The sequence below is a fragment of the Pinus tabuliformis genome, chromosome J (genome assembly GCF_031772625.1).
Source record: "Pinus tabuliformis cultivar Carrire ecotype Pingquan chromosome J, CPIR1, whole genome shotgun sequence".
Taxonomy (NCBI): domain Eukaryota; kingdom Viridiplantae; phylum Streptophyta; class Pinopsida; order Pinales; family Pinaceae; genus Pinus; species Pinus tabuliformis.
In genome coordinates, this window is record NC_142295.1 from 483,480,986 (window position 1) to 483,508,763 (window position 27,778).

Here is a 27,778-nt window from a genome sequence, read left to right on the forward strand (position 1 = left end):
TAATCCATTCAACATCATCTAAGAGTACAAAAGTGCAATTTCAGTAGAAGATGCTAAGTCAGATAAAAAATAAATCTTGTTTCATATATTTCACCAGAACTTCCTCAAAGGGACAAAAGTGCATGTTTTGAAGAGAGTTTCTAATAAAATTCTGGACCCTCTCTAAATGCATGAGAGGGGTTTAATTACTAAAACTATAAAACTAAAAATAGATTATTACAAAAATAATTGAGGAGGTTTAAACGACCTACCTCAATTTATGCAAAAATAAAATCAAAATTAAAGTAAATAAGGTGACTAACTATGTTGCATTCAATCCTTCAGATCACAGATATCCACCATAGGCTTCAGTTGTGTAGGTCAGCCAACTTCAGCTTTCAACTATCCATTGAATACAACATCGGTCAGTGCTGGCGCTATTTTCTCGGTAGAAGTGGTTAGGTATCGCAGGGTCATCCATTGGCTATGATGCTTGACCAAATGTTGCCAATATGCCTCCAAGGCTAGCGTGGTCGTTTGCCTTAATACTTCCGCTTTTTCCTCTGCTGCCTGTTTCCATTGTTGTTCGAGTTGTTTCACATCTGGAAGGAACCCTGGAATGGACTCTGCTACTAGATTGGCACCATGCAAATTCTCATTTATATTTTCTATGATAATGTTTGCTGCTGCCGCCACATCCATTGTTTCCTTTTCTGCTTCTTTTAGCCGAGAATCCCAGCTTGCAAACATAATTTCCTTATGTGATTCTTCTAGCTTGGGCAGGTTGGCTTTTCTCCCCTCCTCTGTATTTTTCCAAGCGATGTGATCATAGACCTTTTTAAAGATCTCATCATATTCATGTTGCATTTCTACGACTTGACTTGTCAGTTTATCACTTGTTTCGCAATAATATTTCCAGTGTGAAATCTTCTGGCACAGTAATTCTTTCTTATGTGTAAACTGGGAATTAAGTCCGAGTGCTTCGGTAATAAACTGATCAATTTTTGGATCATCTTTATAAAATATTAGTTATTGCCTGCATTTGTGCATCCTTCTCAGCTAAGCTGATACGATGTTCTATTTCCATCTGTTCAAATTCCTATTGAAGCTTGGCCAGCTGTATCTCTGCCTGCTGGTTGGATTTGACTTGCTGTAATTGTTGCTCCAGCGATGCTATTTTATTTTCCTTTTCTCTAAGCAACATTTGGACGTTTGTTTCTTTGTCTATGGTCGTTGTAGCATAAGCACCTTCAAACTACGAGAGTCTAGTTAAGTTGGTGGATGGATCAACAGGTGTTTCCTTCCATAAAACATCCATTAGTTTGTTTCGGGGGGAGTAACAGTAATAGAGTCCAATTTTCTTTTCTTTCTTTGCCTTTTCACCATGGCCTTATGTTTTGGGCTATAGAAAACATCCAGAGGGGGTATTTCTTCAATCTTCAAAATTATCTCAGAGGTGGGGGTAACAGGGATATGCTCTACTTCTAGTTCTTTTGCAGTTTCTTCGACTATAATTTCTAGAGTTGTCTCCTATTGAGGAGTTTGTAGCTCTGGAACCTGTTCCTCTATATTGAGAATTTTATTAAAATTATCCCACTCTGCCTCTAATTCAATTACCGTGGGTTTTATTGGTTGTGCAGAGGTAGTAGGGATTTCGACCTGCTTGCTAGTTGAAGCTTCTTCAGCTATCTTTTGTGTAGATTGGGTCGTATCCTCGATGCTCCTGCTTTTTCCATTCTATGATGAATGTCGTGATTCCCCAATATATTTTTCTTGAGACTCTGCTCCAGAATCGGATTTGGAGTTTTCTTTGGAGTCACCTTCTATAGTCACACTGGGAGTAGGCTCCCTTATTGGTTCAATTAACAATTGGTCCAATGGGACCATTTCCAGCCTTCTTTCTCTGTAACTGTAAAACTTTTCCAGATCTTCTTGGTCAAAAAGTAGTTGTGCCATATGCTTCACCTCTGCAAAGGTGTTTTTCTACAAAAATATATCATCAAAAACATCCTCCTCATTGGTGAATACTTTTATTTTCACCAAAGTGGTGAAATTATTGACAGTGCCAAACGGGTCATACTGTCATCCAGGGAATTTGGGTAATTGCAGAGATAGCATGTTCTATGCTTCTTTGAATGCGTGTCCTAGGTCATGTAGTGCAATGCTCCGCACTGTATAGGGAATGCAAGCCAAATGGCCTTCTTTGATTCTTACAATATATGGCCCATTCCTCCCTCACTAGTTGTCTGGTAGGCTATTTCCTTGGCCATCAATTTATATGGAACATAGTATGGGAGGATGTGGGGGGAGGTGAGGCTGCCAAAAACTATAATATATGTAAATGTTTCCTCCCCGAACCATCTGGCCACTGGGAGGATGTCAACTTCAGCTTCTTGGGAAAACCTGGGGGGGTCTCAATTATACAGCCACTTGTAAATAGGGAGTATAACTCCATGGCAAATCTTGAAAAAATGTGGTTGAAAATTGGATTCCCACATGGCCTTATGGTACATGTGAATGGGAAGTGGATTCCGAACAGTCCATTTCCATCCCATAATGGGGAACTTTGAACTAAAACAAATAGCGTCCATGACATAGGCCCTCATAAAAAATGGAGGGTAAACCCTCGAAGAAATATTTCTTCTCCTTCTATACTCAATAATTATTTTTGCTAAATTGACTAACAAGATTTGGGCCCAATTCATAATAGTTGCGTTAACGACTGCGTCTATTAACGGCAACAACTCCAGGGATAACTTGGTACTATCAGGTCTGCCAAACAATCTACACAACATAGCCGCAACAAAACTATAAGGGGAACAAATAGATGCAGTAGTGTACATACCATTTTTGTCTTTCTTGATTTCCTCTTCATTTTTCAACTAGGCACGGGTGCAATCCGTTGGGTCGTTGTTCTCTTTAACAAACTTTTCTACGAATTTCCTATTGTAGATGACTTTTCGCTCCGGTAGGTGGTACATAAACTGTAAATTGGCTAGGGTAAAAGATTTGATGACCCCTTGGCTTCTCGTCCTGAATTGTTTGTCTAAAATATCTGCTTCATTGATAACCCATTTTACCATGTCGATATAATAGATTATCTTCAGCCGTGCGGCTATGCGGTGCAAAAATTAGCAAGTTGTATCTAGCGTGGAAGCGTCTAAGGAATCTCGTCTGTCAACTCTAACATTTGTTTCCATAATCCTTGGTTGTTCCTCCTCCAGTATGTTGTACATAGTCTCCCATGTAGAGGTTCCTCCCTCTCTGCTTCATGTGGTGTCTGTGAATAGGGGAGTCATCTCTGTCTCCTCAGAGGCTACAACCTTGCATTTCTTCCCCATTGTTCTCAATGTTCTATTCTGCGGGTTTTTCCTGAAATGAAGAACAACAACTATCGGACACTCAAAGATGAACGTAAAAATGAAATAATGCAAATAAATTGTAAAGGTGGTAAAAGAAGCGTTATTTGAGCTCACGTAACAAGATATCATACCAAGCTAAATGGATTTTCACACATAAATGTAGTTATTTCCCACTAATGCCCGCTAATGATTCGTTATCTCTTAGCTTTATTGCTCATAAATGTTTGCGTCGAAAAGTGGGATAAAAGCTTCTAGGGTGGCGAGCAATTATACTACGATGATAGTGATTATGTGATTTGCAAAGCAATAACGCAGATCACAATATCGCAAGATGTGCCTTTTAGCATTCTTACCTCCTATTGTGTGTCTGCAAGATGCGAGATGTGAGCCATCCATTAGTTGTTTCATGTATGCTTAATTGTTAGGTTCATCCTATGAAATAGACTTGACGGACTCGAAATATTTGCTTTTAATATTCTAAGGTGTGGGTCCGAGCGTGAATCGCATTTCGTAATATCGGCTTATGGTAAGTGCAAAGTGTTTTCTTGAATACCCGAAATGCGATGTGATAAAAGTCAAAGCGCCATCGCGGTTTCACAACTCGCAAATCTTGCTATATCATATTTAAGAGAGAACTCTTTATGGGTCGTGTTATGCGATGCGAAACTTAAGCCTAAAAATCTTAAGGACTTCCATTTTCGTCGGATTTTATGATAATTTTAGACCATGGAGCCCTTATTTTGAACACTTTGCTTTATTTTTGGATGTTTTTTAGGAAGGTCCTTTAGTGAGTTTTAGACATGCTATATATGAAAAGGTAAGTCTTTAATAGTTCCCAAAAAGGTTTTGATTGTTATTTTTGCTTTATTCAAAAACAAAAGAAATGACTAAATGCTAAGTTTTGTTTTTTTGAATGAAAATTTTTAAAGGGTCCCCATTTAGTTAATGTAACATTAACTACTATTATATACAAATGGGGGGTTGTTGAATACCACAACAGGTACCAGAGGCATACAATGGGAGTCTCAGATCAGATCCACTGACTGTTGAGTCGTTTTGCACGAGCTGTTTCATGCTACCATGACCACTATGCTGAGTAGTTCCTAGGTCCAGCATTTACATATTTTTTTGAGGCCTGCATGCCATGGATGTACGAGGCCTGCGAGCCGCTGATGTTATTATAGACACACATATTATTTTTTGGGGTTCTGATGTATAAAACATTCTCACATTATATATATGTGTATGTGTGTGTGTGTGTGTGTGTGTGTGTGTGTTTTGTATTTTCTTGTTTATTATGGTACAAATGGTTTGTCTTATCTTTTACATGTTTTGTAAATGTCTATCCAACATGTAATTAGCTAATGCATTTGTCAATATTTTCATGCATCTAGGAATATGATGATATGTAATATAATCAAAATGTCTTTCCAATAGACGGATACGGAGATACATTCCTAATATTTGAGTGTTCCTGATGGAATATTGCCCGTTGAGTTGAAGGACAACAAGCTGTGAATCCAGGTTGACAACCAATTCTCTGATGCCCAGAGCGATGGCTTCTAACAACAGTTCGATGACCACATTGTATTCAGCAATGTTGTTGGTTGTACGACCCGGGAAAATACCTTGAAGGTTAATCAACTCATTGTTAGGTTCATAGATAGCCCATGCCATGGATGATAGGTTCTAGGTACTACGACAAGCACCATCGGTGAAACCAACATGAGGAGTTGCAAACATATGCAAAGCAAGAAAAGCATAGTAAACAGGAAAGTTGTTTGAAGACTATCACACAAAACCACGTTGTACAAAAATGAATCACATACTAATGTACATAAGTAACCATGCAAGATGACCTAAGCATAGTACTTTTCAAGAGAGTCCATGCTCAGACTCAAGTAATCAATCAACATAGATGAATACTAGAGTTTTACCGTTGCCATGACGAGTAAGCATCGACTCGGCCAAATAATGGAGTATAACTCATATAAGGCTTTGTCCCCATGCCCCCTGAGCGAGGGAGGGTTACGAGTCAGATGGCAACCCCATTACAATAATGGGCAATCGGTGAAAACTCGGGCAGGGTGAAAAATCCTGAATCCATGAAGGGATAAAGGTGCCCTTAGTTGAAAGATTTTGATCATGTTAGGGTAAACTGACACATCGATTAGTGGAGAAGAGAATTCTTCGAAAAAGGTAGACATGACCACCGAGCAAGGAAGGAACGAGGAGTGATGATGAGTATCGATCCAAGATGTTTCCTAAAGAGACATGATTACCATGATACCTTCATCAACAAGGAAGGTATCGGCTAAGGGATTAGACGATTCCAAAGTGCCAAGCCATGGGGGTTGAGAGTACATATCGAAAGAGGTCTTCAACATACGAGAATCAGAGGATGCGGAGTTCAAAGCCGAAATAATTTCCACATAATCGACTTCGGTGGGACTAAGCGGCATAACCTCTCCCCAAGTATCAACAAGATCTGGTGCAGGTATGACCCAGGGATCAGATTTGACCGAGATCATGTTGACAGAGGCAACATGAGGAGGTGGGAGTGGAAAAATTCCCATTAAGGCAGAATCTTTGAAGAGACCTGCCCACACACTCTCATAGGGACCACTAGAGTGCTTGACGTACGGAACATTATCGTCCGAAGAGGAAGAGGCAAAGAAAGATAGTTGATCAACGGTGACAATCTTCCCTTGATGGGGAAAACAAATGACGCGAAACAAAGAGGAGACCACGACATGCATGGAATGAGTCCAACTTCGGCCGAGTAGAAGATTATAATTGAGATTGGCGTCAACAATCTCTACTTCGACTTGCATTGTCTTTCCTTCCAGGGTGATGGCAAGGTTAGGTAAGACACTGAAGGGTCACGAATCGCACCCATTGAAAGCTTCCAAAGTATTTGGAGACTGGTTCAGTGCAGGGGAACCAATAGCCTTCCAACATGCAGTTGACATGATGCAGGTGGAAGCACCTTCATCGATGATAGTGCGATGGATGGTCTTCTCATTAATGATTACCTGAATAAGAAAGGCAATCTGATGAGGGAGTCGTGGAACATGGTTCTCCAGATCGAAACATATCAAATTAGAATCAGTGGGATCGATGCCCCCGATAGCTGACAGCAAAGATTTCTGTTGTGATGGGCAGCTTTGGAGTACCTCGAGAGCCGACATGGCTGACAGTGCCTGAGCCAAATCCTCAACAATATTGTAGTGCTGAGCAGCTCGGGCATTGGGATTATACGAGGATTTCTGCAGCACACCTCAAGAGGGTGGCCACGTAGCGGAATCAGGGTTAGGGCGCTCGATTTGCAGAGGGCCAGAACTTGGGGTAGAAGAAGAAGGTGTAGCTTCTTTTTCTTTCCCAGCTACCGGAGCTAGAGTTTGATAATATTTCGACCGAGTGGCCACATTAATGGGCGTGCTCATCATGAACACTTGAGATCCAAAGGAAGCAGATTGGGGTTGGTCTACCATTTGGGTCTGCTGATACGGAAATGGCTCTTTAAGGACAGTAGGGGTCCCTTTGAGAAGGTGACTAACTTCGGATCGTCAAGGACAATCCTTAGTGTAGTGATCCTCCTCGCAAATGAGGCAGGGATACTTAGGTTTCCATTGCGAAGATTCGCCAGCAGACGATTTGGGAGGACACTATTTTGGGGCATCGATTTTAGTTTTGCCTTTGCATTTCTTTTTTCCTTTTGAATATTTGTCCGCTGCGGTAGACTGAACAGCATAGACCTCTGAGGTTTTACTAGGGCCAGGCGGATTCTAAGATGAATGATCTAGATTTAAACAAGAACGCAACAAATTACGAATATAACCATACATATAAAGATGCAACATAAATAATACTTCATTTCATTACTGCAAAATACTGAGATATGCTTACAAACATAAATGGAAATAAACTAGATAGGGCGATGGTAGCTTATCTTTGAGAAGAGATGTAGCGGCTACATGCCTCTGAACTGTGTTACAATGAGGCTCGAAGGCCTATTTATTGTTGAGAAACAATGGAAAACCCTAAACATCCAAAAACCTAACCCTAGAAGATGAAACGCCAAACTGTGGGCCCCATTTGGGTAAATTGGTACATCAACTTCCGGGGTCGTAACTTTGGCATACGATCTACGTTTGACGCACACAATATCTCGTTAGAAATATTTATCTGAGAACTACAACTTTGGGAAGAGAAACATCAGTCCATGGACCCATGTTGATCCCAGTTTTCCCAAAAAAACATCGTTTAGGGCCTCAAAACGGCTCCAGAAGTTCAGGACCCGCAAAAACTGCTAAAAATAGTAAACTGTGCTACAATTAAGGAAACTGAAAAGCTGAAAGAAACAATGGTCGAGGCCCAAGTGGACTTGTCAGGTGGCCAACAATATCCACCTGGATCATTCCTCCCCCCTTCAGAAGCAATGGTCCCCATTGCATTGAGTACCTCCATGAGATAAGGAAACTTCTGCTGAACTTGGTCCCTGGTGAAAGAGTTGGCCTGCTTTGACGACTCAATACAGTTGGATATTTTGCTAGCAGGTGTGCTTGATATGTGTGTCCATGATCGGATTAGTTGCAGCTTGTTTCATGCAATTTGGATTTAACTCTGTGGGTGTGATTTGTTCTGCAATGTCGGATGTGTCTAGTAATGGTGGAAAGTATGCCCAAAGGCGGTCCACATTGAACGCTGGTTGCAGGCTAAGGAATGGGGGAATGCTAAGCTAAAATGCATTGTCTCCCACAACAATGGTAATGGTGTAAGGACCATATTGGAGTGGTATGAGTTTCTGATAGGCTTCGGTAAGGCATTCCTTTTCCAAATGCAAACAGACTTTGTCGCCCACCTAAAATTTGTGTGGCACCCGATGTTGATCATGTCGCTGCTTGTACTTGGCATTTGATTTCTCCAAAATGTCGTGGACTTGCTGGCAAACATGTTGGATGTGTTCAATGAAGTTGTTTGTCTTATCTGTTTCGAACTGGACATGAGCCGAATCTGCATGAGTAGCTGTAAATGGCATGGCCACATCAATGGGACATAGTGGCTGGAATCCCAAGCCCACCTAAAAAGGGTTGTGGCCAATCAAGCTGTGGAGAGCCCAGTTGTAGTTGTGCTGAACATAGGGGAGGCTCTCATCCCATGTGCGTGGATGCTTTGAGTTGTACATGTGCAATATGTGTATGATCATCTTGTTGACAACCTCTGTCTGGCCATCAGTTTGAGGATGGAAGGTTGTGGAATTAGTGAGTTTGGTGTCCAGCATCGACCAGAGACTGGACCAAAATGTACTGAGGAACCTATTGTCCCGATCTGAGATGATAGGCTGGGGGATCCCAAATTGTACCCACACTCGTTCAAAGAAGAGTTTAACAGTGGCTTCTAGTGTGATATTCTTCTTGCAGACCACCATAATGGCCATCTTCGAGAACCTGTCGATGACCACAAAAACACAGTCATTTCCATGCTTAGTATAAGGAAGGCCTAACATGTAATCCATGGAGATGGATTCCCAAGGTTGACTAAGGGTAGGCAGCGGGGCATAGAGGCCTTGCTTCTTGATGGTCGATTTGGTAATGGCACAGGTAGTGCATGATCTGATGCACTTCCCGACATCTTGTTGAGGATTCAGCCAATAGAAATACTTTTGTAGTACTAAAATGCCCAACAGCTCAACTGTAGTGTGCTTCCCAAATCACCTTGGCATGCTCACTTGAAGGAACACAAAGGTGACCCATGTGGGATAACAAGGCATCCTAGAGGTGAAAATCTGGAACATGTTGACCCTTCAAGATTGTCTGGTATGTGTGGCCGAATTCTGGGTCGCTTATGTAGAGAAGTGGCCAATCAGAAGTCTCGTGCCTACAAGAGTTGAGCACGGTGGTTAACGCCATGATTGGTGGTCGACTGAGGCAATCTGCAACATTATTGGTGCTTCCCTTCTTATACTTGATATTCAAATGGAACTGTTATAGGTATGTAGACCACTTCTTATGGCGATCATTTTGCAATTTCCCTTCGGTATGTATAAACTGCAGGGGTCGGTGGTCTGTGTGGATGACCATTTCCTTCCCCAAAATGTAACGCTTACATTTTCGGCAAGCTTGCACAATGGAATACATCTCTTTGTCATAAGTGGGATACTTTTGGACTGTGTCTGAAAGTGTCTCACTGTGATATGCCACTGGATGCCCGTGTTGAGTAAGGACTACCCCAATAGCATAGTCAGAGGCATCTGTCTCAACCTCAAATGGTTGTTGCAATTCTAGTAATGCGAGCACTGGTGCCGAGCAGAGGTGATCTTTCAAATATATAAATGCCTTCTGTTAAGATTCAGACCAAAACAATTTTGCTTTCACTCCTCCCTTGGTGACTTGACTCAAGGGCTAAGTGATATGAGAAAATCCCAACACAAGCCTATGGTATAAGTTGGCAAGAACTAGAAAGCTGCGGAGCTCTGTCAGAGTGGTTGGAGATGGAAAATCCCGAATGACTTGGACCTTAGTTGGATCCACATGCACCCCTCATTCAACAATAATGTATCCAAGATACTGAACCTAGTTCATGCCAAAAGTGCATTTCTCCAAATTGGCACATAACTTTTGTTGCCGCAGTGTTTAGAGAACCTTTTGGATGTGGTGGAGGTGCCTTCCCAACTCTGGCTGAAGATCAGGATGTCATCCAAGTATACCACTACAAATGAGTTGGTGAATGGCCACAAGATGTCATCCATTAGCCTCATGAAGGTTGCAGGAACATTCGTCAATCCGAAAGGCATAACCAACCATTCAAAAGGCCCTCCTTGGCTCTGAAGGTAGTCTTCCACACATCGGAGGGTTCGATTGGTACATGGTGATATCCTGACTTCAAATCGATCTTGCTGAAATATTTTGCCCCCTTCATTTGGTCCATGAGGTCATCAATCAGTGGGATCACGTACCCATTATGGAAAGTGATCTTGTTCAACGTCTAATAGTCAGTACAAAGTCTTTAAGTCCCATCCTTCTTCTGTACCAACATGATCGGGCTCCCACAGGGCGATGAACTCGAACGGATGTGACCTTTCTGTAGCAAATCTTGAAGCTACCTCTTAATTTCATCGTTCTCCAGAACGGAGCGCCGATAGATTGGTCCATTGGGCAGCGACGCACCTGGGGTCAGATCGATGGAGTGCTTGACCTGACAGTGTAGAGAAACCCCTTCGGGGTAGGTAAAGATGTCCTTGTACTTCTCCATGACCTTGTCCATCTGTAGTTGTCATGCGGAGGGGCCCTGTCTGGAGGTCGTGGCCACCATCTTCTTCTTTCCTTGAGGGCGTATCATCAAGAAAACAAATTTCCCAGTTTTGGAAATAAGCTTACTGCATTATTCTGTAGTAACCAAAGAGATGGCGGTAGGCGGTGCTACCTCCGATATCCTGTACAACTTATTTCCCAAAGTAACAATAACAGCACAGGACCTTGATTCATACACAGCATGTCACTTCCACAAGTATGGTTGTCCTAATAATACATCACAAACATCAAGGGGAGAAACATCACACAATACCTCATCCGTGAAGGGCTTGATGTTGTACGGAAGGTGACACTACTAGCTCATGCAAAGATTTCGTCCTTGGTGGATGTGATGTGGTCGGTAAGCCCAGCCGCTTCATGACCTCTGCCGAAATGAGGCTATTTTGGCTCTCGTTGGCAACAATGAACTGTAGCGGGGAGCCCTTTACCCACATCTGGGAGTGGAAGAGACGCTCCTCCTCCTCTGGATCTTTGGGTTCCTCCTTCTGGATCTTCATGGTGGCAACAGTGGCATTGGGATCCTTATTGATAATATGCTTCCCTTTGTCATTCCCCTCCTCGGATTCTAACTCAGAGTCGGAACATGCATCTGATTCTGAAACCTTTAGCTCAGCCACCAATGACTGCTTGGCCCGACACTCACTTGTGTTGTGAGTGGAGCTCTTATGGAACTCACACCACTTTCTCATGTCCTTTTTCAGCTTCGCGACTTTGTTCTTTGAATGTAGCTTTGGCGAGTTGTCTTGGACCACCCCACCTTGGCTTTGTCTTTTGTTCTACATTTTGGGGGCACCTTTCCCTTGCTTCAGTTTTGCAGATCCAAAGTCTCGCTTCTTCTATTTAAACTTTTGCTCGATCTTCACAGCATATCGGTATATCGTGCCAAGCGAGGAGATGTTTAGGAATTCTATTTCTTCCTGGATGTACCTGTGCAGGCAGTGACAGTATTTAAGTACCAAATGTTTCTCTGAATCCTTGATACCCAACTTTGTGCGAAGGATATGGAAAATATTGGTAAACTCTACCACCTCTTGGTCCCTTCCCTACCGCAGCATGGTCCATCTTATGTATTGATCCTCATAGCTTCTGAAAAGGTAGTACTGCTCCTTGATAGCAGTCCGGGATGAATTCCAAGTGGGTGCAACTGAAAACAGTGAGGCTATACTTTCATCCTTCTGCTCGTAGTAGGTTTCCCACCAGTCCTTGACGTGGGGGGCGCTTTGAGAAGAGAGAAAGTAATATTTTCCCTGCCAGAAAAATCATGAACAGAAAAATACCCTTCTAGCAGATTTAACCATTTATCTATGATGTCTGCATCTATCTGACCCTCAATTGTGGGAATGTCAAAGATAACTTGTACCTTAAAGGGTGTGGTGCTTCCAGAGTAGCTGCTAGAAGTAGATGTGTCGCCCCTGGGTAGCCACTGAAGGATCTGTACAAAGTTTCCCATCATCGCGTTCCTTTGTCACTCGAGGGCCTCTTCGAGCAAGATCTTGATAGGATCTCCTAACCCCTCATCTTTCTTTTCATCTGCCATGGGAGCTCATCAAGATTTGCGAGGTTGGTCTTTTAAAGGTTCGACGAGTTCAAGCCCTAACTTCTTATATCCTGACCTCGTTTGGGACATGTAAAGAAAAACTAAGAAAGAGAAGACCGCTCTGATACCACTAATCCGGATTTAAACAAGAACGCAACAAATTACAGATATAGCCATACATATAAAGATGCAACAAAAATAATACTTCATTTCATTACTGTAAAACACTGAAAAATGCTTACAAACAGAAAGGGAAACAAACTAGTTAGGGCGATGGTAGCTTATCTCTAAGAAGAGATGTGGCAGCTACATGCCTCTGAACTGTGTTACAATGAGGCTCGAAGGCATATTTATTGTTGAGAAACAATGGAAAACCTTAAACATCCAAAAACCTAACCCTAAAAGATGAAACGCCAAATTGTGGGCCTTGTTTGGGTAAATTGGTACATCAACTTCCCGAGGTCGTAACTTTGGCATACGATCTTCGTTTGACGCGCACAATATCTTGTTAGAAAGATCTATCTAAGAACTACAACTTTGGGAAGAGAAATATTGGTCCAGCAACCCATGTTGCTCCTAGTTTTCGCAAAAAAACGTCATTTAGGGCCTCAAAACGGCTCTAGAAGTTTAGGACCCGAAAAACTGCTAAAAATAGTAAATTGTGCTACAATTAAGGAAACTGAAACGCTGAAAGAAACAATGGTGGGCATCCAAGTGGGCTTGGTGGGTGGCCACCAAAATCCACCTGGATCAATGAACTATTAGGAGCAGCATTTGGGACCGACTTATGTTTGGAAGAAGTTTTAGTAGGGGTCTGGGATACTGAACCAATAACTCCATCGACAGGAGGAACAGTTGGTGACTCTGATGTTGCAGGATCGGATGATGGCTGCGGAGCATTGGGTAAAAAATAGTATAAAGTGCCAGACTGAAAGTAAACTAGATCCAAATACTCGGCACGGGCAATGGCTTGCTCTTCAGTGACGCATCCACCCATAACTATATCGCAAGCAATTGGGGCTGCGAATGATTTGGTAAACCATTCAGTGAGCAACTGTTCAGCTATCTCGAATTTGATCAGGCGACGTCTACGTCTCCATTCATGGATATGATCATAGATGTGTGTCGCAGTGTCTTGCTTAAGTGATGTGAGCAAATAGGTGTCAGTTTCATAGCAAACTAGCAGCTGAAAAACGTGAGGAAAGCCATGGATAACGAATTGAAGTCATGGAAAGTACTTCGAGGTAGCTCGGTGTACCATTTCACTGCAGCACCCATGAGGGTTCGTTGGAAAAGATGAAGATGAATGGAATCATCCACGTACAAGTTTGATGAGCACCAAAGATGATATGTCATCACATGGGCATGAGGATCTTCTTTAGCTTTTCCATCGAACTTTGGGCAATCACTTGGTATCTTGGATGGCACTGGAGGCCAATACGGTGAATGAAGGATCGAATCATTCATAAGGCGCGATACATCTGGCAACTCAAGTGTACCCGAGAAAGGTAATTGAGTGTTAAAAGTCATGGGAGGTCGATAAGCGGGCCCATAGGGAGGAACCCATCCCTGCTGGTAAGGATTTTGAGCCCACAGTAGGGGATTTTGGCCATATGGCATCTGAGGCTGCCCCCATTACGGATTACCTTGACCATAAGGAGGATTTTGACCTTGAATACCTTGAAACTGTCCAAGAACAGGTTGCTGATAGGCAACGTATGGGTTAAAAGGCTGTTGATCTTGTTGACCTTGGACATATGGATATGGGACCTGTTGTCCTGGAACATAGGGCTGATGAACCTATTGTCCCTGAACAAGAGGGTTCTGGACTTGCAGTCCTTGGGCATAAGGTTGATACGCTTGTTACCCTTGGATGTAGGGGTTTTGTACCTGGTGCCCTTAGCCGACAGGATTCTGAACATGTTGACCTAGGAAAAGAGGATTCTGGGCCTATTGCTACAATACTTGACCTTGACCCTGCCTCTGCAAGGGTTGACATTGTTGATATGTATACAAGGGTTGTTGCTGCCCTAGTTGGTTTTGTTGTTGTAAGGGTTGACCTTGCAGTTGCAAAATTTGTCCCTGGGGTTGTAGAGGTTGGACCTATGAGGGTATGGGTTGAGAGGTATGCAGAGCATATTGCATCTGTTGTTGCGTGGCTCGCTGCAACTGTTGTAAGGATTGGCCTTGTGGTTGTTGCAAGAGACCTTGTTGTGGGATAATTTTCCCTTGCTATTGCACGGAGAGCCCTTGCTGCAACAAAGGTTGCCCTTGTGGTAAAAAAGGTTGCCCCAGTTGTTGTAAAGGTTGTCCTTATTGTTGCAAGGGTACTTGAACAGTTCCCGGGAAATTACCGAACTAAATCTGGCCATAGCCAAGCTAGATGTAATGCCCAGATTGGAGGGTGTAAGGTTGATTAACCAATCCTTGCGAACCATATGGATAAGGATTTTGGTATTGGACCTAAGCCCCATAGGGTTGTTGATACTAAACATTGCTCGATCCAGACGGACCAACGGGATTCTGAACTTGTTGGTACTGGACATTGCTTGATCCAGTGGGGTCAGCAGGGTTATAAACAATACTAGAAAGGGGTTGGTTTATACCAAGCATGTGAGATTGTGAGCCACTCACGTTAGTGGCACATGACATTATGGAGACATTCAAGTCCTGCCCCCTGGTTAGTGGCACAATCTGGCCACTGACTAATGGGACAGAAGAATGGATAGAGACAATCTTTAAAACTACTGGTTGTGACTGATGTGTAACTGGGATCGATGATACAAGAGTATTCGGAATAGTGGGTTGCACCGAGACTGAAGTAACATCTTGTTGGAAAGTTGTGTTCGTGATGAATGGACCTCACATAGGTCTGATGCCTTACACTCGTACATGATTATGGTAGAGTGTTGAGGCACTAGGTGTGCCTGAAACTAAGTGCCCCAAAGACACATAATCGGGTGGCAAGCTGGCGGGAATACCTTCCGAATAAGGGAAACCCTCAGGAGGAAACTGCAATTGCAATTCTCCCCCCTCAACAGTGTGTGGAAACTTCAGACTCATCCGGAGATGTAACTGGAGCATCACCTTCGAGTTCCATGTTTGAAAACAAACGACAATGAATCATCAAACGTGTACTAGGGGGTAGTTCCAAAGGAACACCCGGATAGTCGTACGGATTGTAAGGAAAGTGCAGTGATATCTCAACAACGTCAAACAGAGGGTTTAGAGGATAGATAACCAGTCCAAGCTGGCCGTCAGTGGTCAGCAAGTTCTCTGGAGTTCGAATGGGATTGTCTGGAGATTCCGGACCAAGATCAGCGGATGACCCTGAATCAAAAGTAGGTAGAGGATGAGATGACAATGGTTGAACACTCAAAACAATTGCGAGTTCAACATTTTGGTCCTCAAGTGACTCTGATAACTCAAGAAACGGCTCCTCAGATGATCTTTGAGACGGAAGAGAGGAAGAGGAATTGGGTGAACCAGATGGTTCACCCACGATGACCCTGTCTTAGTCGACAGAACAAATAACTTCAAGGCTTTAAAATGTCCTTTTAAGGGAACTCACGATTTGGTCAAAAAGATTAGCAGGATATTTTGGATCGTGGGAAATCAATTATTAAGATGCATAAAAGACTAATGTTCTTTCATTTTTAAGAGTCGAGAAAGAAACAAAGATGACTCTATCACTTTCGATTGGAAACGAGCTCGAAAGGACAAGTGCTTGAATGATCTTTTAAATTTAATGAGTCAAAAAGATCAAATGACTACTATGGATGATCTAGGTAAACAGGATTACCAAGCAACCGTGAACTATAGAATACCTCCTAGAGAACCAAGAAGTACGAGCAGGCAATCTCCCTAAATGTTGTGTTCAGTGTATCATGTTCGCAAGGTGGCCGACTCAGCTTCCTAAGGATAAAAGGATTGCAGCCTAGTGGGGTCTCCCATTATATACTCGACGGTATGGGGACTACAAATCCGTGCTAGCATTGTCTAATTCTGAAGCTAACGACAATTGCTAGGTTTAAAGACATCGGAACATGTCTCTAGCCTAGACCTTCTAGATATGATCATTAATGTCAAATGCACCTTAGGTTAACTGAATTCATTTTAGAGTTGATCTTGAGTTAAGACTCAGTTTTCAGGTCTTAGCGATGCTACTCGAAAAACCTAAAAGGCAACTAAATGAGACAAGACCCTTTCAATTCGATGAAATTCATACACTAGAGAGGGTAGAAACTACTCAATCAAATGCAAACACTCAAGCAACTGAAAAAGATATGATCTTTCACTACTTCACTTTTCAACAAATAAACTAATAAAAAATGCATTGCAATTCCTAATTTCCTGACAAGCACTTCTCTATTAGTCCTTTCAAAATGAAAAAATTCTCTTCCTTTTTCAAATGCTAATGCAATTCTAGTCTTTAAAAAGATGCAAATTTCATAACACAATGATGCAACAGGCTAGAATTTCATACTTTCTCATGAAACCACGAAACAAACTTCGCATACAAACTTTCAAGGAAAAAGTTTTCGAGACAATGAGCTCTTCAAGCAAATGAAAACATGAAAAGAGAAGTTCATTCAGATCAATGAAACACCAACTTTACTAAACACAAGGCCAACAATGTAATCTATGCCGGAAAGAGACGTTCAAGCTAGTAAACGAAACTTTTTCAAACTTGTGTAAGAAGAGGTCAAAGTTGTAAAAAGGACCAAAAAAAAAATGCAAGGAGCAAACACACCTACAATCGGACTCAATGAGTCCACAAGCTGTTGAACGGGCAACTAACCAAATGCCTAGTCTCATGGGCCAATCAATGACTCAATCAATCAAATAGCAGGATGACAAGCCAACAAGCAAGCAAAACCAAATGAAAATTAGTCTTCTAATCAGGGAGAAAACAATAAAAAGGCTCACGGGGTCAAAAACACAAGAGCAGAACACACTCGCCAAGATTGGGGCCAAACCCTAATCTTCACTTATAGGAATCGGCGTGACTGCCTAACTGACAACAAGTGCCAAAGTCCGGTCGACACAACTGTTCCTCAGCAATTCACACTAGTCAGCACGACTGTCAGCGAATTAAGCACACTGGCCAAGGTAACTAAGGGAAAAAAAAGGGACCAAATTTGCTACTATGAATTTTAGACTTAGGCTAGTAAGTAGGGGAAAAGAAAAATAACCAAAGGGAAAACGTGAAACTAGAAAAGTTCTCATGAAATCATGAAATCCAAAATAAACAAAAGATGGGATTCCCCAGTGGAGTTGCCAATTTGTGGTGAAGTAAAATTACAAGTGCGGGCACGAATGAATTCCTCTAGCCCGATAATGGGTCTAGCCACAACAGATACATTCTATGGAAGATTTCCTTATGTTAGAATCAATCAAGAGGGCCTACCTCTTGGTCGCTTATCCTGCTTGATGATGTCTTTTCTTGCTCGTCCCAGCAATCTCTCACTTCCTTCTTCAAGCTCCTAAAACAAGTAAACAACAACAATGCACAAACATAATAATAGACAAATTGCAATTCAACCTACTTAATGAGTCAAGAAGCATTAAGACATGGATATGTAATATTACAAAACATGTAGGAAATCAATCAATAGTTGCATATATTAATATCAAAGAGAGATTACAACCATTCGTCTTGACGTTGCAGTCTTCCTCTGACAAGACTAAGTTCCCACACACTTTTGTTAGCATTCCACGATGACTCCAAACAACAATAGTTTAAAGGCTCTTCCTTTTAGGCTTCACTCCAAACCAAACACACTTCTCCCTCACACAACTATATGGCTACAACTGGTAATAGCTTGCTTGTCCAATAGTATACTCACACTCAGCCAAAACTCTAACTGTGACTGCAACTAGTTCATCCTTGGGAAGAAGGGAGGTTTATATAGGAAATATGGATGGGAGATGGATCTTCTTCTCATGGGAGAAGGACTTATCCCTTGAGGTAGTTCCATCATTATAGGGGAAAGGAGCCCAAACTGTCATCCTCGACCCCATCCGGCCAAACCACTTACGAGACTTTCGTTACGGAGCTTCTAGAGCTGGAGGCTTTGGCTCTAATTTAAAAAACCTTCGATAACAGGACTGGCGCGTGATCCAAAAATGGATCCTGGATAAACCTCTAAGTCTAAAAGACTTCATGCAAGAGGTAAAAGGTGCCAAATGGCACAAATCCTTTGTAAATCAGAGGAAAATGAAAATCACATGTTGTTCCTAGAAATAGTCTCATTGCATAGATCTCCTCATTCTGAATCCAACGCAACTTGAATGGGTGAAAATGGACTTCGGATGAAGGATTTATTGTAAAATGAAAATTGCCTAATGTCCTTAGAAAAGGAGGCAATTTCATTAAAATTTGAACTATATTGAAAATTTTGATTATAGGCTCACGGGCCAATCCACAGCTGACACATGGCAGGCTGGGATTGGGCCACGTGGCCCACTCTGATTGGTCTAAGAATCATTGATATCGCATTGGCGGATGGCTATATAAAGGAGGAACCACAGGTCTTAAGGCATCGTGACATGCGATTGCCGAAATATCACATCGCTTAAATCCAAAGGAAAGGCCCCGAGTCGATACGACTTGTGACTGCGATCGTCGACATCAGCGGATTGTTGTCGGTAATCCCAAAAGGGAAGGACCCCGGGCTGATACGACTTGCGACTGCGATCGCCAATATCAGCGGATCGTTGTCGGCGATCCCAAAGGGGAAGGACCCCAGGACATGCGTCTTGCAATGCGATGGACTGATCTGACGGGGCGGTAAACAACATTGGATATATATTGAAGTCCATCAAAAGGCCGTTTTATATGCATTTTCGCATATTTCGTTTAATAAACAAAAAGCAAAGGGAAGCGCGATGCAACGTGAACCGAACCCAAAAGGGTTCAGGAATGAAAATGGATAACATTTGAAATCCACCAAAGCCACATTTGCATTATTTTCCACATTTTAATGTTAAAGGGGGAACCCATGGAGCAGGCCATGTGACATGCGATAGCGACCTACGGGCAAACCTGATGGAAGAATAGGGTGCAGTTATGAAAGTTTGAAGTCCGATATATTGGGTTTTATGTGGATTTCCCATGTTTTCACAGCGTTCTCTATGTAAACAGAGAACGATTGTTACTAAGGATTCAAGTGTCGATTGCCCTCACCCGTTGCAGAAATAGGTGGTCACTTCCCTTGAGTACATTATACAATGATTATTGAACGCCAAAGAAGGAATTCAAGCAGACATGGCCGAAAGTTGTAGAGCCCAAAAGGGAGAACCAATAGGCAGCGCGATTTGGCTTTTAAGCCATGAAAATCAAAGACAAAGGGTTGTTGGGTGGTTGAACGGTGGCCAAGTTATTGTTTGTTGCTGAATGCTGAAAGTAGTAGTAGCAGAGAGCTAAGAGAGAAAAGCGATAGAGAGCCAAAGAGCTACTGCACAGAGTTGCTAAATTGTTGATGGTGGCCAAGTTACTAAAGCCGAGCACAAGCAGGCAGCGCTGAGATAGAGCAGAAGCAAAAGAGCAGCCTACGGGGTCACTTGGAAGCCAAGTGAAAAGCCAAGAGGACTGTTTTTCTGATAGAGAGCCAGAGAAGCCAGAGCTGAGGAGCCAAGAGCCAAAGAGTCAGAGCCAAGAGCCAGAACCAAGAGCCAAAGAGTCAGAGCCAAGAGCCAAAACCAAGAGCCAAAGAGCCAGAGTCAAAGCCAAGAGCCAAAACCAAGAGCCAGAGAGCCAAGAGCCAAGGCTTCAAGAGCTAAAGGGATAAAATGGTGTCTGAACCCACTGTTTATGTGTAGAACAGCAGGAGTTGAGTCAAAGACTTGTAAAATGACTTACATCATAATCCCAGAGAGCCTAGTTGAATTAACTAGAGCTCACGGAGACGTAGCCCAAGAGTTGTGGGTGAACTCCAAATTAATATTGTTGTTTATGTGTCTACTTTATTACTGCATTATCTCTATTGCTTTATTTATTATTATATGCATTTATATATCAGTTTCAGCACATTAATTTACAGCACATAATCAGTTTAAAACAAATACAAGCATACACCCATATTTTCAAGCATTTCTCAATTCCTTATTGGTTAATCATTAAGACTTGGGAAAATTCAAGCTCTGGAAGTGGGAGAGGTTATTATAAGCTAGAAAAGAAGCCTAAGAGCCCCATTTTCAGATCAAGTCGTATCAGGGCCTAAGTTTGATTAAACCCACCTTCAAAGGAGGTTATATTAGAATGCTTGATTGACAGAGCAAAGAGTGCTTGTCTGAAAGGTGTTTGAATAACAAGAGGCTGATTATATGCTTGGTTTGCAGACTGACTATTTTCTGAGTTTGCAGAGGTGAAGGGAAAGCTATTGATAGCTCAATCCAAGAGGCACAAGAAGGAGAAAGGCTGAAGGCATTCTTCTATCCCAAAGGACCTCAAGGCAATCCAAAGCACAAGAGGTTTGTTGCAAGAGGTTGCTTAAATAAGCTCTTTGTTTATCTTGTTGAAGTTTTTTTGTTCATTGGCATAATGACAACTTCTACAAGTGGGTCCTCAAATTCTGCTCCCTTCACAAGATTCTTTGATGAAGACATGAAGCAAGAATTGTCCATCATGATGGATATGGTGAGAGAAATGTATGAGGATGGAAGGAAGAGCAGCATGCTTAGAAAGCAGCTGAATTCCATGAAGGAAGAGAAGCAATTGCTTACTGACAAATTGCAGGAAATGGAGAGGCAAGCCCAAGAAGCCTTAGTCAAGTATTAGCTTGGAGAAGAGGTAAGCCATTCCAGTTTGTCTTCAAATTCTTCTGAGAATGCTTGTATTGGTTCTTTTGAGAAACATATTAAAGACATAGGTTCCAAGCTAATGTCCAAGATGGGCTATGAAGGAAAGGGCTTGGGAAAGCATGCACAAGGTATTGTTGAACCAATAATGCTTGAGGAAAGGCCTAAATATTTGGGTCTTGGCTATGTACAGTCTTATGGAGAGAATTCCAAAGCTGCCATGAATGCCATTGAAATAGTCCTAAGAAGGAGTTTCATTTCATGTCCTCTACCTCAGAAGTGTGAAGGTTGTATCCAAGAGGAATACAATAGCTTGAAACATCAATTGCAGGATGCAAGTGTTCAGAAGCACACACTTGAACCAGAGAGTTGGGGAGACTCTAACAGCCTTGAAGAGTTTGATGGTGTTCCAAAGGGAGCCACTTCTTCATTTGTTTCACCTCCTCAGGAAGGCAATAAAGGTGAAAGAGGCAGGTATAAATCTGGTTCCAATTATATTCCTTTTGATTTTGCAAAGCATGATAGATTTCCAAATGGCGAAAGAGTTGCATGTTCCTTTTGTGGTTTGGATAACATCATGTTTCTAGATGTTGGAAGAGAATGGCCACATACAGGAAGCTTTTGAAGGAAAAGAAGCAAAAAGCCAAAGGTCCATTGGACAAGACAAATCATGCTATCATGAGGATGCACATGTGTTGCACTTATTTCCATAAGCAAGGACATCTTGCTGCAAAGTTTTGGACACTAAATCCAACAATGATTCCACCAAAGATGAAGAAAGTGGAAAGCGAAGATGGCAGAAATGGAAGTGAAGATTCCATGAATGATGTGTCTCAAAATGATTCACATGATGATGTTGATGTGTAGACAAAGGTAGTACCTTTGAAAGGGATTGGTAAGGAACGGTTAGAGATCTTATCCGATTAAGATTGCATGTCTATTAATTAATCTATATTATATTTCATTCCAGCTTTGAAAGTATAGTGTGCTTAAGTGAAAGCTGAGGGATGAAATGCATGCATGAGCTTGAGATGCATGAGCAAAGGGATGTTGATGATTCCCTTGTTTTTTAACATGTATGTGTAATTAACTTGCAGGGTTGATTGCTTGTAATGCCACTTTGACTTGAAAGAAGTTAACTTTGTCTCCAAATGGAGATAATGATGAAAGTTTCATCTTTTGGAAAAAGAGTCCTAATGGTCTTTTTCTACATGCTTGACTTGAAGGGTCATTTGTTTAAAGGCATGTTTTGTGGGCTTGGTATCTATTCCATCATTTATATGTAGATATGATACATGGAGTCGCTCACAAAATGTGAAATCTGTTTCTTTTGTTGAAGCAGGAGTTAGTCCATCCAGTTGTTGTCTGTATGTCTGTTGTTTTTGGCAGCTTGTCAAACAGGTACAAATGAAAGTTTTGTTGAGCAGATTTACTTCACATTTGTTGAGCCACCTTGGATCAATGATCAAGGAAAAGAAGCTAAAACCACCTTCTATGACCATTTCAATAGACGTTTCGCAGAAAGGCAAGGAGGAAGACAGTTCTTCCCAGGAAGACCAGCCCATCCAAGAAGTGAAGTGGTTAGAAACTTTGGTTCAGAGGCACTATGCAAAGGCAAGTGTAGAGAGGCTGAAAGAAGAGGGTGAGTCACTCTCATTTACTATTCATATTAGTATATCAGTCTTTTAGAGACCAAAAGTTCTTTTAGTGGGAAGGCGTGATCCAAAAATGGATCCTGGATAAACCTCTAAGTCTAAAAGACTTCATGCAAGAGGTAAAGGTGCCAAATGGCACAAATACTTTGTAAATCAAAGGAAAATGAAAATCTCAGGTTGTTCCTAGAAATAGTCTCATTGCAGATATCTCCTCATTCTAAATCCAACGCAACTTGAATGGGTGAAAACAGACTCCGAATGAAGGAGTTATTGTAAAATGAAAATTGCCCCATGTCCTTAGAAAAGGAGGCAATTTCATTAAAATTTGAACTATATTGAAGATTTTGATTATAGGCTCAAGGGCCAATCCACAGCTAACACATGGCAGGCCAGGATTGGGCCACGTGGCCCCCTCTGATTGGTCTAAGAAACATTGATATCGCATCGGCGGATGGCTATATAAAGGAGGAACCACAGGTCTTAAGGCATCGCGACATGTGATTGCCGAAATATCACATCGCTTAAATCCAAAGGAAAGGCCCCGGGTTGATACGACTTGCGACTATGATCGCCGATACTGGCGGATCGCTGTCAGCAATCCCAAAAGGGAAGTACCTCGGGCCGATACGACTTGTGACTGTGATCACCGATATCGGCGGATCGCTGTCGGTGATCCCAAAGGGGAAGGACACCAGGCCATGCAACTTGCGATGCGATGGCCGACCCAAAAAGGCGGTAAACAACATTGGATATATATTGAAGTCCGTCAAAAGGCCGTTTTATATGCATTTTCGCATATTTCATTTAATAAACGAAAAGCGAAGGGAAGCGCAATGCGATGTAAACCGGACCCGAAAGGGTTCAGGAATGCAAATGGATAACATTTGAAATCCGCCAAAGCCACATATGCATTATTTTCCACGTTTTAATGTATTTTAAAAATATGAAGGGGAAACCCATGGAGCAAGACTTGCGACATGCGATAGCAACCTACGGGCAGACCCGATGGAAGAATAGGGCGCAGTTATGAAATTTTTAAGTTCGATACATTCGGTTTTATGCGGATTTCCCATGTTTTCACAGCGTTCTCTGTGTAAAAAGAGAACGACTGTTACTAAGGATTCAAGCGCCGATTGCCCTCACCTGTCACAGAAACAGGTGGTCGCTTCCTTTGAGTGCGTTATACAATGATTATTGAACGCCAAAGAAGGGATTCGAGCAGACATGGCCAGAAGTTGCAAAGCCTGAAAGGGAGAACCAACAGGCAGCACAATTTGGCTTTTAAGCCATGAATGTCAAAGACAAAGGGCTGTTGGGTGGTTGAACGATGGCCAAGTTATTATTTTTTTCTAAATGTTGAAAGTAGTAGCAGCAGAGAGCTAAGAGAGTAGAGTGATAGGGAGCCAAAGAGCTACTGCACAAAGCTGCTAAATTGTTGATGGTGGCCGAGTTACTGAAGCCGAGCATAAGCGGGCAGTGCTGAGGCAGAGCAGAAGAAAAAGAGCAGCCTACGGGGTCTCTTGGAAGCCAAGTGAAAAGCCAAGAGGGCAATTTTTTTGATAGAGAGCCAGAGAAGCCAGAGCTGAGGAACCAAGAGCCAAAGAGTCAGAGCCAAGAGACAGAACCAATAGCTAAAGAGCCAGAGTCAGAGCCAAGAGCCAGAACCAAGAGCCAAAGAGCCAAGAGCCAAAGCTTCAAGAGCCGAAGGTATAAAATGGTGTCTAAACCCACTGTTTATTTCTAGAACAGTAGGAGTTGAGTCAAAGACTTGTAAAATGACTTACATCATAATCCCAGAGAGCCTAGTTGAGTTAACGAGAGCTCACAGAGACGTAGCCCATGAGTTGTGGGCGAAATCCAAATTAATATTGTTGTTTATATGTCTACTTTATTATTGCATTATCACCGCTGCTTTATTTATTGTTATATGCATTTATATATCAGTTTCAACACATTAATTTACAACACATAATCAGTTTAAAACAAATACAAGCATACACCCATATTTTCAAGCATTTCTCAATTTCGCATTGGTTAATCATTAAGAATTGGGAAAATTCAAGCTTTGGAAGTGGGAGAGGTTCTTGTAAGCTAGACAAGAAGCCTTAGAGCCCCATTTTCAGATTAGCGCGACTGGAACACAACTCAGTCTCACCGGTCGGCACAGGGAATAGTGCTAATCTCTGCACATCGGCGCAAGGGAGACAAAGGCCATTAGCATTGTTCTTGTAAATTGGGCAAAAAAAAATTAGGAGAAATGGTGCAAAAGGGAAATGATCTGCTCATGAAGAGAGACATAATGGGAGCTTCTTCAAGAAGGCAAAGCATGCAGGGTTCACTGTATAGGTCGTCGAGGATCAAGGATCAGAGAGTATAGGGACAGTGACAAAATGTTGTGTAACATGGTCCACAGAAGTTGTTGAGGGTTGGAGCCTTCAGTGAGGAAGTCAAATCTTCCTCCTTGTAGTAGCTGGAAATCAGATCAAGGGGTTGGGGCTCCCTTCCAATAGGAGCTGGAGAATGAGTGAAGGTTGTAGCCTTGAGCAGGTGGGTGCCTATGTACTGTAATGAGTCTACACCAATACAAGAATGTAAGAAGTTTTTTATATTAATAAGTTTGAAGACTGAGACAACAGCAGTGGTGGTTTCCTACCACATTGGGTTTCCACCTTAAATCTTGGTGTTCATGTGTGTTTCTTATGTGTGATACTTTATTCTGTTCTCACTGCACCTTGCTTACTGCTTATCGAATTCCTAATAAATCTCTTACTTTCTATTTTAAGTTTAACATATAAAGAATTAGTTTTTTTACAAGTTTACTAAAGCATGTGCTAGTTTCTTTTACAACAATTGTATACATATGCGAGTTGGGTTCAGTAAATTCGTGTACATATTTCAAAAAAGAAAATTATTGTTGTGAGTTTTTAAAATACTGATTCACTCCTCCCCCCCCCCCAAGTATTTTTCCCAATTTTTCTTTTGTAACATCCAAATCCAACTGTGCTGCCATTCTCAAGGTGTTGTACTCAAACTCAATGGAGAGCAAAGCCTTCTTTCCATAGACCAAGTCATAAGGGGTGAAACTAGTGGTTGTCTTCCAGGTTGTATTATAGGCCCAAGTGGCCTCCACTAGTCTATCAACCCAATCTTTTCTGTTGTTGCTCACAACCTTGGTGAGGATGCCTTCTAATTCTCTGTTGGTGACCTCTACTTGTCCATTGGCCTAAGGATGGTAGGCAGTATATTTTTTGTGCTTTATCCCATGTTGCCTTAACAAATTTTTGATCAGATGTGATGTGAATTGAGCTCCCTGATCAGTGACTAGTTCTCTAGGGTACCCAAATTTGTAGAATACATTCTCCCTTAAGAACTCAACCACTTTCTCCTTTGTTGCTACCTTGATAGCCTTGGTCTCAACCCACTTTGTCAAATAATCAGTGCATACAATTATGTACCTCTTATGCCCTGATGGTGGATCAATTGGCCCAATGAAATCCATGCCCCACTTTTCAAATGGCTCTAAAGCCACCTAAGGTTGCAAGGGAATTTCATCCTTGGGAGTAGGTTTCCCCATCCTTTGGCACTAATCACATCGACTAGGGTACCTTCTTGCATCTTGGTGGAGAGTGGGCCAGTAGTCCTCTTAGCAGCAAAGTGACCTCCACAAGGCCCATCATGACAGGCTAAGAGGATGTAAAAGACTTCCTCTTCCCTTACATACCTTCTCAAGATTTGATCTGAGCCCAGTTTGAAGAGATTTCCACCAATCCAAGTGAATGGAGCACTCTTCCTTACAATCCTACTCTTCTTCCTGGATGAAATATTCAGAGGGAACTTTGTAGCAACTAGGTAGTTTGCTATGTCAGAAAACCATGGAGAGAGAACTGAAATAGAAAATAAATGCTCATATGGAAATTGATCATCAACCATCCCTTCTTCACCTATAGAGAAATCAAGTCTAGATATAAAAAAATTGCAACTACAATTTCTTTACCTGCCTTATCAATGGTGGTTAAATCAAATTGTTGCAATAAAAGCAACCATCTAATAATTCTAGAATTCACATCAGGTTTGTTCATTAAGTACTTAATAGTAGCATGGTCAATATGCAAAAATTTTTGATAACCATTGATGTAGTGTCTAAATTTATTCATAGAATGGACAACAGTTAGGAGTTCCTTCTCAGTCACAGTGTAATTCAATTCAACCTTAGACATATTTTTGCTAATGAAGTAAATGGCATAAGGCAACTTGTCATCTATCTCACCTAGAGTTTCTCCTACAACTTTGTCATATGCATCAACATGTATGTGGAAAGGGAGAGCCCAATTGGGCCTCTAAGTATGGGTGAAATAGTCAACTTGTCCTTCAATATTTCTAGGGCCTCTTAGCAACTATCTGACGGCCAAAATTCAAAGTCCTTGGCTAGCAGTCCAAACAATGGTGAGGCTACTTTGCTGGAGTCCTTAATAAACCTCCTATAATATCCATCTAAGCCCAAGAAACTCCTAACATCCCTCTACTTTTGAGGAGTAGAGACCCTTTTACGATGGCAATTTTATTTGGGTCCACTTGTATACCTTCCTGGGATATTGAATGACACAAAACAGTCTCCTACATTCATCAATAATTCACACTAATCAGGACTAAATGATAGGTTCATTTCAATTGACTTCTTTAGTGCTTTCCCCAATTTAGAGAGAGCCTCCAGGAAGTCACACCCATAGGGAGTGAAATCATCCATATGTATTTCTACATAGTCATGGACTAGCTCATAAAAGATGTTGTGCCCTTTGAAAAGTGGCACGGGCATTACATAATCCAAAAGGAAGTACTCTATAATCAAAGGTACCCCAAGCACAAGTGAAGGTGGTTTTATCTTGGTCCTCTGGGCTGATTTGGATTTGATTATAACCACTTAATCCATCCAAGAAATAGAAGAACTTCTTCTCTACAAGACCATCCAAGACTTGATCAATGAAAGGTAGAGGAAAATGGTAGTTTTTAGTGGATTTGTTCACCTCTCTATAATCCACACAAATCCTCCACTTTCCATTCTTCTTTGGGACCAAAACTATAGGGGACACCCACTCATTATCTAAGATGGGGTAAATGAACACTACATTCAAC